Source organism: Magnolia sinica, chromosome 5, assembly GCF_029962835.1.
Source record: "Magnolia sinica isolate HGM2019 chromosome 5, MsV1, whole genome shotgun sequence".
NCBI lineage: Eukaryota > Viridiplantae > Streptophyta > Magnoliopsida > Magnoliales > Magnoliaceae > Magnolia > Magnolia sinica.
Genome location: NC_080577.1, coordinates 106,069,728 through 106,081,820, shown reverse-complemented (window position 1 = coordinate 106,081,820; position 12,093 = coordinate 106,069,728). Strand labels below are relative to the sequence as shown.

Sequence of the window (12,093 nt, the reverse complement as noted above, 5' to 3'; positions counted from 1 at the left end):
AGAGTTTAGGAAATCCCTAATTCCAATATTGTATCCTCTGATAATCTGTGGATTTATAGAACTAAAAATAAAAAACCTAAATAACTATTTGAGAGAAATGAGTACCTAGCCGGGGAAGAGATGAAGGGCAGGGGCTCAAGGTCCATTCCTCCACTAAGAGAGAGAGAGAGAGAGAGAGAGAGAGAGAGAGAGAGAGAGAGAGAGAGAGAGAGAGAGAGAAGCGGATGGAGAGAGAGGCGCGCTGTTCGGGAGCGAAATGAGTACTATAGGTTTATATATATATATATATATATATATATATATATATATATATATATATATATATATATATATATATATATATATATACACGGTAAAACATCCGTGGGCCTTGGACCCTGTTTTACATAGCGGTGCAAGAGGCACCAAAAGTGCCACTGTTGATCTTATTTTTTGTAGTGGGAGATCTTCCAGCACCTGGAAAAATCAATCCACTTGCCCCGCTCATCAGCCGAGAAATTGGCCTATCTAGGACAATGGGAAAACAAACTTCTATCGAAAGAGTGAGGACTTTGATCCTAGTCATCCAGTACCACATGGTCCAAGAAAGGGATGAGTCATTCGAGAGAGCTGATCTGACTTCGAGTCGCTGGCTCCCTTTTTATAGTTAGTAAGGCAACTTAAATCAAGAAGTCAAGTCTAATTCTAATAGGAACTAGCCTTGCATGCAGGAAATGAGGGCTTAAACGGTCCATGTTTTTAAAAGAAAAATAAAAATAAAAATAAAATGTCCTCAGTACGATGGCAATGAGCTGGGCTGGCCAGCCTTGATTCAGGTCCTTAGCTCATTGTAAGCTAGACTTGGACATAGTCTCAGCTCCGCCCAGCCCATTAAGCACCGCTCATCATATGCTTTCCAAAAGACTTGTCATTTTCAAGAAACCTCCTTTAATAATAAAATATCATGCAATTTCATAATATTTGGTGCAATCCAATGTGCCCTTGTGTTTTTTTTTTTTTTTTTTTGGTATTAAATTCTTTGACTTTGATCATGCCTAATTAGAAGTTTGGAATTGGTCAGGCTCGTTAGCTTTGAGATTGAGTTAGGAATGATTTGGGATTCAAGCTCTATTGCTTTAAGGTGATGAAGTTCAATTAAGACCATTCATCCGGTGGACAGCACCATGGATAGAAAATGCACAAAAATCCCACTGATTAGAGGATCCTAATTATCAGATTGTTGCAATACAACTTTACAGTTAAAGGCAACGGTCCAGTGATGGGGGATGATCATCTTATTGGCAACAGTTTTTAACATGATCAACAGATAGTGGGCCCCAACTGGCTAACAATCTCTATCAATTTCTGAGAAGACCAAATATACTGTGGGTGGGATGGGATGCTATTTAATTAATTCTATTTTTTAAAATTAATCTTTCCAATAAGGATTTAAGCCCACTTCTTCATTTTGTATATTCTTCAAGTACTGTCAACTTAATTTCAAATCCACTTGAACCTTGGATCTGTCTCATGTTTGGGCTCATACTCTAATTTAGGATCAGTTAAAATGAATGAAAGGTGTGGATAAAATTCATACATCAAGGTGGCCCCCACATAACTCCTGCCAAGACCGAGCCAAACCCCTGCCATGTCCCCTTGCAACCTACCCTCTTCTATATAAATAACCTAATGCTCCTTCCTTTCACGAAACCATCATAGCTTCTTTCACACACCAAAGAATTGTTACATTTTGGTTCTGCAGAGTGCACAACAAGGCATACGTGCAATCGAGAGCCATGTCTACGGTGTCGATCAATGATATAAGGAAGGCCCAACGAGCAGAGGGTCCCACCACGGTGCTGGCCATCGGCACAGCCACGCCACCGAACGAGGTGATGCAGGCGGACTACCCTGACTACTACTTTAGGATCACGAACAGCGAGCACATGACTGACCATAAAAAGAAGTTCAAGCGAATGTGTGAGTACATGAACTACGTATTGACTTTGTTGTATTAGCTTTATTTTCTTCATTACTCCTTAGGGCCACCCAGGTTGGGTGCCACTTAAAACCGAGTTATCTCATCTTCGTTTTTTATTTTGTTTTTTGTTTTTTGTTTTTTTTTTTTTTTGTTTTTTTGAAAGGTAGAGTTCATCCTAGTTAAGATTCATTTTATTTAATATTAACTAAAATAAGATGAGCTTATTTTTCAGTTGCGCTCTAACAGGCCCTTAGCATTTTTTATGTTTTAGGGCTGCCCTTTTGCTACAAAAAAGGGTAAGAGGACAGCCTATCGTACCCTCAAAAAACTAAGAAAGAAAATGAATTTTTACTGAACCTAACCGCTACCAAGCCTGACCAGTCCAATACCAGATCCCCTCTGTTAAGGATGGGAAGAGCTGAAGGGTCAGTGAGGAGCATGTCTTGCTGATCTGCGCTCCTAAATGGGCCAGACTATCTGCCACTCTGTTGGCCTCCCTTGGGATGTGAACGATCAAGATACTGGTTGTGTTCTTGATGTCATCATAGCGCCTTTTTCAATAGAAGATATTCCACAGGACTTGGTCTTCTTTCGAGAACAGGTCCATCACCGCTATCAAGTCATTTTCCACTTCTACTCTCAAGAAGCCTTGATTCATGCATATGTTGAGGCCGTCCACCACTGCTTTGGCCTTCGGTTGGAAGTTAGATCCGACTCCATAGCCTTTGGTGAAAGCGAAGATGAGATTGCCTTTATCATCTCTGCAAACTCCACCACTATCGGATTGGGCCGGGATTCCCTGAGAGGATCTGTCCACATTCAGCTTCAACCAGCCTTCCTTCAGCCTTTTCCATTTTACCATTGATATATAAGATGGATGATGTATGATTTAGACCAAAGTTATACTAATAAATATTTTCAATTTGCTAAAATAAGATTCGCTACTCAGAATAAATGCCATGTTTCGTTCCATGCAGGTGATAAATCGACGATCTGAAAACATCATTTGTACCTGACTGAGGACATGCTCAAGGAAAATCCAGACGTGTGCCTCCATGGCACCTACCCTCAATGCCCGCCAAGACATAGTCACCATCGAGGTCCCTAAGCTAGGTAAGGAGGCAGCAACTAAGGCCATCAAGGAATGAGGCCAACCAAAATCTAAGATCACCCACGTAGTCTTCTGCACCACGGGCGGCGTCGACATGCCTGGAGCTGACTACCAGCTCACCAAGCTCCTCGGCCTCCGTCCATCTGTCAAACGATACATGATGTATCAAATAGGCTGCTTTGCTGGTGGCACAGTCCGCCTTGCAAAAGACCTAGCAGAAAACAATGCTGGTGCACGCGTTCTTGTTGTATACTCTGAGATCACCTTCGCCACCTTCCGTGGCCCATCTGACACCTACCTCGATGGTCTTGTTGGTCAAGCACTCTTCAGAGATGGTGCCGCCGTAGTGTTTATCGGAGCCGATCCTAACTCAGCCGAACGACCGCTCTTCCAATTTGTGTCAGCTGCACAAAACCTACTACCTGATTCAGATGGTGCAATCAATGGCCATTTACGGCAGGCCTAACATTCCATCTGCTTAAGGACGTTCCAGGGATCATATCGAAGAATATCGAAAAGAGCCTAGTGGAGGCATTCGAGCCACTCGGCATCAATGACTGGAATTCGATCTTTTGGATTGCACACCCAGGTGGGCCAGCAATCCTTAATCAAGTGGAGATGAAATTGAATCTGAAGACGGAGAAGTTGAGGGCCACAAGGCATGTGCTAAGCGAGTATGGAAACATGGCGAGTGCGTGTGTGCTATTCATTTTGGATGAGATGAGGAGGAAGTCTGTAGAGGAAGGGAAGGCTACGACTGGAGAGGCACTGGATTGGGGTGTGTTGTTTGGGTTTGGGCCTGGACTGACTGTTGAGACTGTGGTCTTGCATAGCTTTCCTATAACTGTAGACCACTAAGATGTGGGTATGGTCTAAGGTTCATTGTCCACCAAATAAGGTTATGATTTGAATGGTTGAAATATTGTAAGGTTAAGTTCTGTTACGTTTTGAGTTACATTCTGTAATAAATTACAAAAATTTAAAGAAAGGTTAATGAGAAATGCTCCAGTGCAGTCATAGCACTATAAGTTAGAGTGCTTCTGGTTGCATTGGACCCTGAGTCCAATCAATCCATCTGAATTGTACGTCCATTATCTCTTAGATCGAACACATTTCCAATCGAATTCATCCTTAATTTATCCTGATTTGTATGGCCAAAATGAATGGGATGGTTACAATCCCTTGAAAAAGAAAGTGTAAATAAACGGATCTAATCGCTGATGGGAACACACCACCTGTGACTAAAATGATATAAATAAATAAATAAACAGCCTATACAAAGATTTGAGCGGCTACCACAAAAATAATGGGCCACCTGTATCGTATAATCTAATTACAAGCCCCCACAAAAGAACCTAAACTCAAAAGTATTGTACATTGTAAGACTCCATCAGGTGGGCCACACATGATCATCAGCTTAGATGTGACCATTGGATTATTCAGATTGAGTGATTCAGTAAGCCCCACTACAGTTGTGATCATTGCAAATAGGCTTGAGGAGGGACGTTTGAACGATGGTCCCTGTACACGATTATTAAGCTGGATATAAAAACTTACGGTGTGGAGACCCTAGAAGTGTAATGGGTAAGTTTTTCTAAACCTCTTTCCTATAAATGCATATCTTGTTCCCCCCATCACATAAGATAGAAACCCTAATTTCATTGAAGGTTTTCCTGAGGGTGTGAGGTGCGGAAGATTAAGATTCCCGTCGGCTACATTGAGGTATTGGAAATGTCTTTCCAATCAGGTATGCTTTAAGGTTATGGCATTGAATCTTTATTATTAATGCATAGATGATCCATCAATTCTGCAATTCAAATCTAACATACATAACAGAAACTACGAAGCTAGCCATCCACCTTTGAGGATCTGTTCAATATGGTTGCCCTCCTTGACATCCCAATCCTGCATGCATGGCCCAGCACAACCGAGCTCCGGATCTCTCTCAAGAGCTCCTTCCTACCACGATATAGACAATTCGGTCTTCCATTTACAAGCCTTGGATCATCTGGTTAGACGTACATGTGTGCTTCTTGTGAGGAGGATCAATCACCACGGACTCTTAACTCTCTTTCTTGGTTTTTTCTCATAGAAAAGTTATAGTAATCATGGTTGCATAGGACATCAGGATAATTCAATCAATCCATATGAACTAGGGTCCTTGCTCTTGCTCCAGTGGCAGACTCTTAGGAGTTTACACCTGGTCAAGGGTTCGAGCACCCGTAGGTGGTGAAATCCCACCATGGATGGCGTGAGTGTGTGGGGGGTGTGTGTGCGTGTGTTAATAATAATAATAATAATAATAATAATAATAATAATAATAAATCCATATGAACCATCCATAGGGTGTGCATGCACTTCATGTGCTACCATGTAAACATCAAACCATCTAGACAATTCAAAGCATCTGATCAACGACTTACAAAATGGACGCACAAGATCACTTCCAAGAAGTAGGTCCAACCAATAATTTGAACCCATCTACTCGTTGGAGCTTACTATGGATTGCTTTTCTTCCTAAGAATCACTCGTATAAGACCATCCTAAATATCCCATCCAAGGCAGGTAAAATGAATGGCTATAAAGAATAAGGCCAATCTACAGATGGATAGGATAATAAGGTTGGCAATGAAACATGTGCCACCCCCAATCGACTGTTTCGTTCAAACGATTGGACTCTCTGTAACATCCTGAATTTTCACTATTTTGAATTTTCAAAAATCCATCAATTTTTATTTTTATTTTATTTTATTTAATTAACCTATATATTACTTAATAACCATTAACACTCAATGTCAGTGTATACAGGGGTGGTACCAGTAAAGAGCCGCACTAGTCCGATTAATCAACCATAAGAAGCTAATGAATCCGCCCAATCACTTGAATATCAGGTGTAGTGTAATGTCCCGCCCAACCAGAACAGTGTCCTGGGGCGTCCACATAGGATTTGCCACAAGACCGTTCGTTTAAGCTACTCGTAGTGAGGTATCACAAATAAATTGGACTAAGATTAACTCAATTGAATAGACCAGACGAGCCTTGATAAAACCTGGTGCGGGCCTCCAAGCCAGATGGCCGTTTACACTTAGCGACAGCCCGTGCGGGCTATACCTCGACACGGGAAGGTTAGAAAATTATAAAAATTCAAGGGAGCATATATCTCACTGGGCTTGGGGACCATCGCAGACCACGGACCCAGTGAACACCCAAAAGTGGAATCTGGCACTTGCCAGATACGCCCCACCAATGCCAAAATTAGAATCTGGCACGTGTAAATAAAACTGAAATGTAAGACATTTCAGCCGTCAGATTTCTTTATAATTTACGATGAGGGTCTAATGTATTTTTCTACACCCGCCCACAAAAATCTGGGTCCCGATCGTGGCACGGTGACCGTTGATCGCGAATCAGACCCGTGCGATCAAACCCCATATCTGATCATTTTCAAATTTTGCATGGCCTTTCATCGGGCCATGGAGCACCTATCCTATAAGTTTCATGGTCAGAGGGCCACCAGAACTGCCCCGGTTATCCAAACAAGCTTTAGACTGCTCGTTGGTGGACTACTAGTTCCAAAACTATAGAATAATGTCCGTCTCATTGGGCTTGACGTCCATCGCGGGAATCGGACCAGGTCCGGTCAACTTGAGCTGAAGGACAAGTGCATGAGAAGTGTAAATACCCTAAAGGAAGGGGTTGAAACTTAAGTGAATTGAGTCATCCACTCTTATGCAAAGTTGAGGATTTCGGACCGTCGATTTGCGACCAAACTTTACCCATGGAGTAAGGATATTTCCCTGCTCATATCCGTATAGCCGCGGCCCTGATCGACTATCAGTGACCATTGAACAGACTTCTTATCATATCTGTCGATCGGCGCATCCAAATGGCGGGCCGATCATATCCATACGTAGATCATCATTAGGGCTAGCTATCCTACGGTGTATATTGACTTGTATACCCCATAGTGGACCCTAGAGGCTAGAAAGACCTTCTCATAGGTCTAGTATAGTGAAAACCCATCCCTTAGGGCCATTTACACCAAACCTGGGACTATATAAAGGCCTTATTTGGGGCACCCCCTCCCCCATACGAATTTGCCCTAGGGAACAAAGGGAGAGAGGAGAGAAAAAGGAGAAGAAAGAGAGGAAGAAGAGAGTGAAGGTGAGAGTGAGGGTGGACCATAGGCAAGGTGGGACCTAAGGGAGTTCAATCTTGCACCTCTCCACCTCTTCTCCAAGAAAACCCTTCACCACAACCACACATTCGCTCCGTTGATCGTCTAGGCAAAATCCCTCATCCCTTTTCCTTGAAATCCATGTATTGAGGAGAGATTAGCATGGATTCTAACATATAAATGCTTGCTTTAGGGATTCCGGCCGTTCAACCCCAAAAATCCCCGCTCCTAAGTCGTTCTCAAGCCTCCAACGAATTCGAAGGTGCGGACTATTGATCTTAGGTGGCCTAGCACTAATTCTAGTATGAGATTAATGATTTTGATTGCTTGGATGCCATATTAGGAGAACTAGAGGAACCCTAGGAATTGTATGTTTGTTGCAATAGTATGGAATTGTAGGTTTGACTCTTATGATGATTGTTCTTGTCTCTCACATGATTTTGTGTATGGATTATTATATGTTCATGCCATGTTTGATTTTCCTATGTGTTGTTGCTTCATAGGATGTATGATTCATTACCCTTGTGCATGTGATTTCTTAAGTTGGAGGAAGTGTTAACTTCCTCACCAAACTACACTACACACATACACTTTATTCATGATGTTAATAGTTTGCTTGTTAGAAAAATTTGAATTGTATATTGAGCAACATGAGAACATGATGTTGAATATGCTTGATGTTACTTTGGTAGTTGGCATGCTATGAGTCCTTATTCCTATCCTTGGGTTGGTCAGGAATTTGAGAAGTGACGGTAGTCCCATCGGTTGGACTATGCTATGGCTAGACCCATACGTTTGGGCGGGTGTGTGCGGGTGGCTGTAGTTCGACTACATGGGTCCTTTATGCCCGATGTCACTCGCCTCATGCTCGTCTGACTCGGGTGGTTTAGTCTACTGTCTGACCAACCTTGATTGTTAACCCTGCTTGTTCACACTTGTATGGAACCTAGAAACCCTACAACCGTTGTAGCTCATCAATAACCCACTTGAAATTTGGTCCACAGCTTCGTGAGCCGGGCATGGTGGAATGTGACACTATGTCCGAGCTGTCGGCTTATGCTGGGGTACCGCGCCTCCCCGTAGTGACCGCGAGTGATCCCTTTCTCATGGCACTCCTCATGTGCTTGAAGTCGGGGATGAGGAACCCGACGGGATCACGGACCGTGGGGTCTCGGCCTCACGCATTGGGGGGTCTTGGTCTCGCAACCCGTTTAGGGCATTGATACGTGGGGTGTACCAGATTCTCAAATCTGCTAGATGAATGGACCTAACTTATCACACGGCTAACACGATTATTGCATCGCACTAGTTAGGGTGGCGACTCGGCAGTCGAGGTCGCACTGAGGGAGTGTTGGCATTGACGATCGTTAGATGGTGTCGCACGAGGGAGCGTTGTGGTGAGGGCATGCATCATGTCATGCTGCATACATGCGCATTAATAAGATTACTTAGACGAATGTGATTGTCTGCTTTTCTTTAAGATCATATTGTAATTGATGTCTGTGATAACTTGAGGTTAATAGCACCCACTGAGTTGATCACTCACTCCCACTCTGGGACGGTGTTTTAAAACACCAACCAGACCCGTTCATAGATGCAGGTGATACAGATTTCGTGGAGCTTGGTGATGCGAGCCTCGAGCAGGAGGACGAGTTCTCTTACTTTCAGCTGATGGATGGTTCCCCGTCGGCTTAGTAGACAGGATTTAGATCGCTGAGTTGTGGGCTCAGCCCTATTCTTTTGGTCATAATATTCCTTTTGTGATTTTGTTGGGCAATGCCTGATGCGCCCCTTTTATATCCTTTTGGACCTGTATATATAGATCTAATTTCATTTCAGCAGACTAGTTGTGGTCGTGCTTCATGTTTCAAGTAATTCCATGCTGTGCCTTTAAACCTGGATTAATCGTATATTAATGAAAACTGATTATAAGGGACCCCGGGAACTCGGGAGTCAAGCGTATACACGACCCCCCGATTTTCAGGGTGTTACAAGATGGTATCAGAGCAATAGTTTGGAATCCCTTGGGCCATGGGTCATGAACTCACTAACGTGTCCGCTGACTTGAGAAGAAACACAATAGGAAACACAAAATGCTAGGAACCATCCCAGTACTTGAACCGCCAGTCTTAGACGTAAGGTGAGACTTCCAAGGTATTAGGGTTCAGTAGTGAGAGGGAGTAGTAACACTAGAGAAGGGGATCCGAAAGTCTTACAATGCCACGGCCCATTCCCGGGCAAGAAATTGGAAACTTGATGGTAAGACTCGATATGATTGAGTAGGTGATTTAGCTAGTTTAGTCCACCAAATTCCTAGGGCCCGTTGGGCCAACTGAAATAGGTGAGATCAGGGTGGAATGAATTTTAGAGTAACGATAAATGCAGGTAAGGTATTGTCCCTAGGATGAGTGCATCCCATATTCTATAATGCCCCGTTGGGATGTATTCAATTAAGGGTAAATCCCGGGTCTTCCCTCCCAATTATGCTTAGAAATTCGTCATCCTGGGATTTGAAAATCCTACATTACTCCTTCCAACGCAAGGCTCACTTAGCAAAGCTTGTGAAGTGAACTTGAGTCCATCCCACACTCGTTTCAAACGTGTCATTCCCAATCTTGAGCCGGGATTGGCATTGTAATCCCGTTCAGTACAGTTTAATATCACTGACCAAACAGACCTAAATCGAAATCCCTCTCCCCAACCTATCTCCTTAAAATCTTCACCTACCATCACTATGTCCTGTAGTTTTTCTGTGACATTGATAGAAACGAGCCGGAGACTTAACGATTTGACGGTCAAAGCCATCATCCTACACCAAATGAGCGAATATCGGGCCAAATTTGATAGTTTCGACCCATTTGAGAGTAAAGAGTTAGGGGTAAACGAAAATTCACCAAAAATAGTGAAACTGAAGAAAAAATAGGATTTTGGCCCCTAACCAGGAGGAATTTTATGAAATAGATAGGCTCATTGTGTATATCAGATCCTCCTACCCCAAATTCATATATGGCACGTCGCGTAATTCATTCTGGTTTGCGAGATATGCCCGTCGCAAAGTACCCCCACCGCTCGTCCGCGTGGCCCTCGCCGATTCCGCGTGGCCCCCGCCGCAGTCCCTGCCAATAGTCCAGGGGACCGCGTGGCCTCCCCCGAATCGGCGTTGCCCCCGCCGCAGTTTCTGCAATTTTAGGGCAACTTAAAAAATTCATATCTCCTTCGTTACAACTCCGATTTAGGTAATTCAAAAGCCAAATTAAAGCTTGATGAGTCTAGTTTTATATAAAAATAATTATAAAATAAAATAAAAATTATAATATAGTTAAAATTAAGATATTTTATCAACTGTCCCAAAAATTATTAATTTTGGACAGCTGTTGCTCCTGGAATTTTAATAATTTATTTAAAACTCCAAATGAGATGAAATTTTGTAGGATGACTTTAAACTTAATGATAAATTATCATAAAAATTTTAAAAATAATTTAGTTACTAAAAGTATGAGAAACGTTTCAAAAGTTAGGGATATTTAGAGCACATTTCCCTTTTCTCCCACTCCATCATCCTCACTCTCCCATCCTTAAACCCATTTCTTCAAAAAAAAAATCCATCTTCTCCTCATACAAACTCCTCATCTCCTCTTCCTCACCTCCAAACCACCTTCCTAAATCGTTTCTTAACCATTTTCTTTTTTTTCTCATTCCCATTCCCAAGTCCATCCACAAAATCCCATTCACAAAATCCAACACCATTCACCCACACTCTCTTTCACTCTCAAAACCCACAAAATACCCATCTCAAAACCCACTCACTAAAAATCCCACTTCATTCATTCATTTACTCACAAACCCATTCAAAACTCATTCACTCAATCATTCCAAACTCCATCCCCAAATTCCCTTTTCTTCAAACCCACTCTCGAATCCCTTTCCTCCAACAAACACCCATCTCTTGTTTCTCACATCCAACCCAAATTCATCTTACTCAACATCACCTCCAACCCATTTCCAAATTTCATTTTCCAAAACCCATCTCCAACTATGGCACCTCTAATTAATATGGTCTTCAATGAGTCTTGTCATACAATTTTAACTGAAGATGTGCATTGTACTTGATACTATTTGTGTACCAACTATTTTGTCAATATTCTTTTACTAGATGAGAATCATAATGTCCTGTTTGCTTATGTGTCGAAGTGTTTGTTTATTAATATCATTATATATATATTTTTGAGAAGAAATGTATTATGGATTCAATTTTCTTTTCAACCATGTTTCGAGAATAGCTTACTGTAAATCACGCAACCTCCAAAGAGCTCCGGTAAAATAGGTAGGATTCAAACTGTCAAAAATTTCAAGGCAATGGTGCCACTACCTCACTTCACCTGATCGGCCAATCATGCCTTGTATATTAGTACCTATAGTCTGTTTAGATTCATTTGGTTTTTCGAGAATCTTCAGGAAAATCATCAATCAGTTTTTAACATCTTTTCAGAATATATCTTTCACAATAACCCCATCACGAGTAAACCACTTGGTGACACTCTTGTGAACTGGACTAGCCTTCTAGCATAAATTGGTTTCGGATCAACACCGACAATAGAGGGTGTATACATGTCAGAGAACCTTCGCAGCTTAGAAGAGACTACCAGCCCAGTGCTGTTGAAGGATCCTGGGAGAGGGTAAGTAAAAAGGGAGGCATTAGTCTTTTCCTTTGTATAAATTCTAGAAATACACATGACAACAGTGAGCTCACGTAAATTAATCATTGGAGAAACGTGAGCACGACCAAAACTGGCTATGAAATGAGAAATGATTATTTCTAAAACACTAGAGGGGCTGTTTGGATTG

The 12,093-nt window shown here is 42.2% G+C and overlaps 1 pseudogene; it reads left to right on the top strand.

Moving 5' to 3' along the window:
- Positions 1–1,775: 1,775 nt before the first annotated feature.
- Positions 1,776–3,967, top strand: LOC131246574 (chalcone synthase 2-like; annotated as a pseudogene).
- The last annotated feature ends 8,126 nt before the right edge of the window (positions 3,968–12,093 follow it).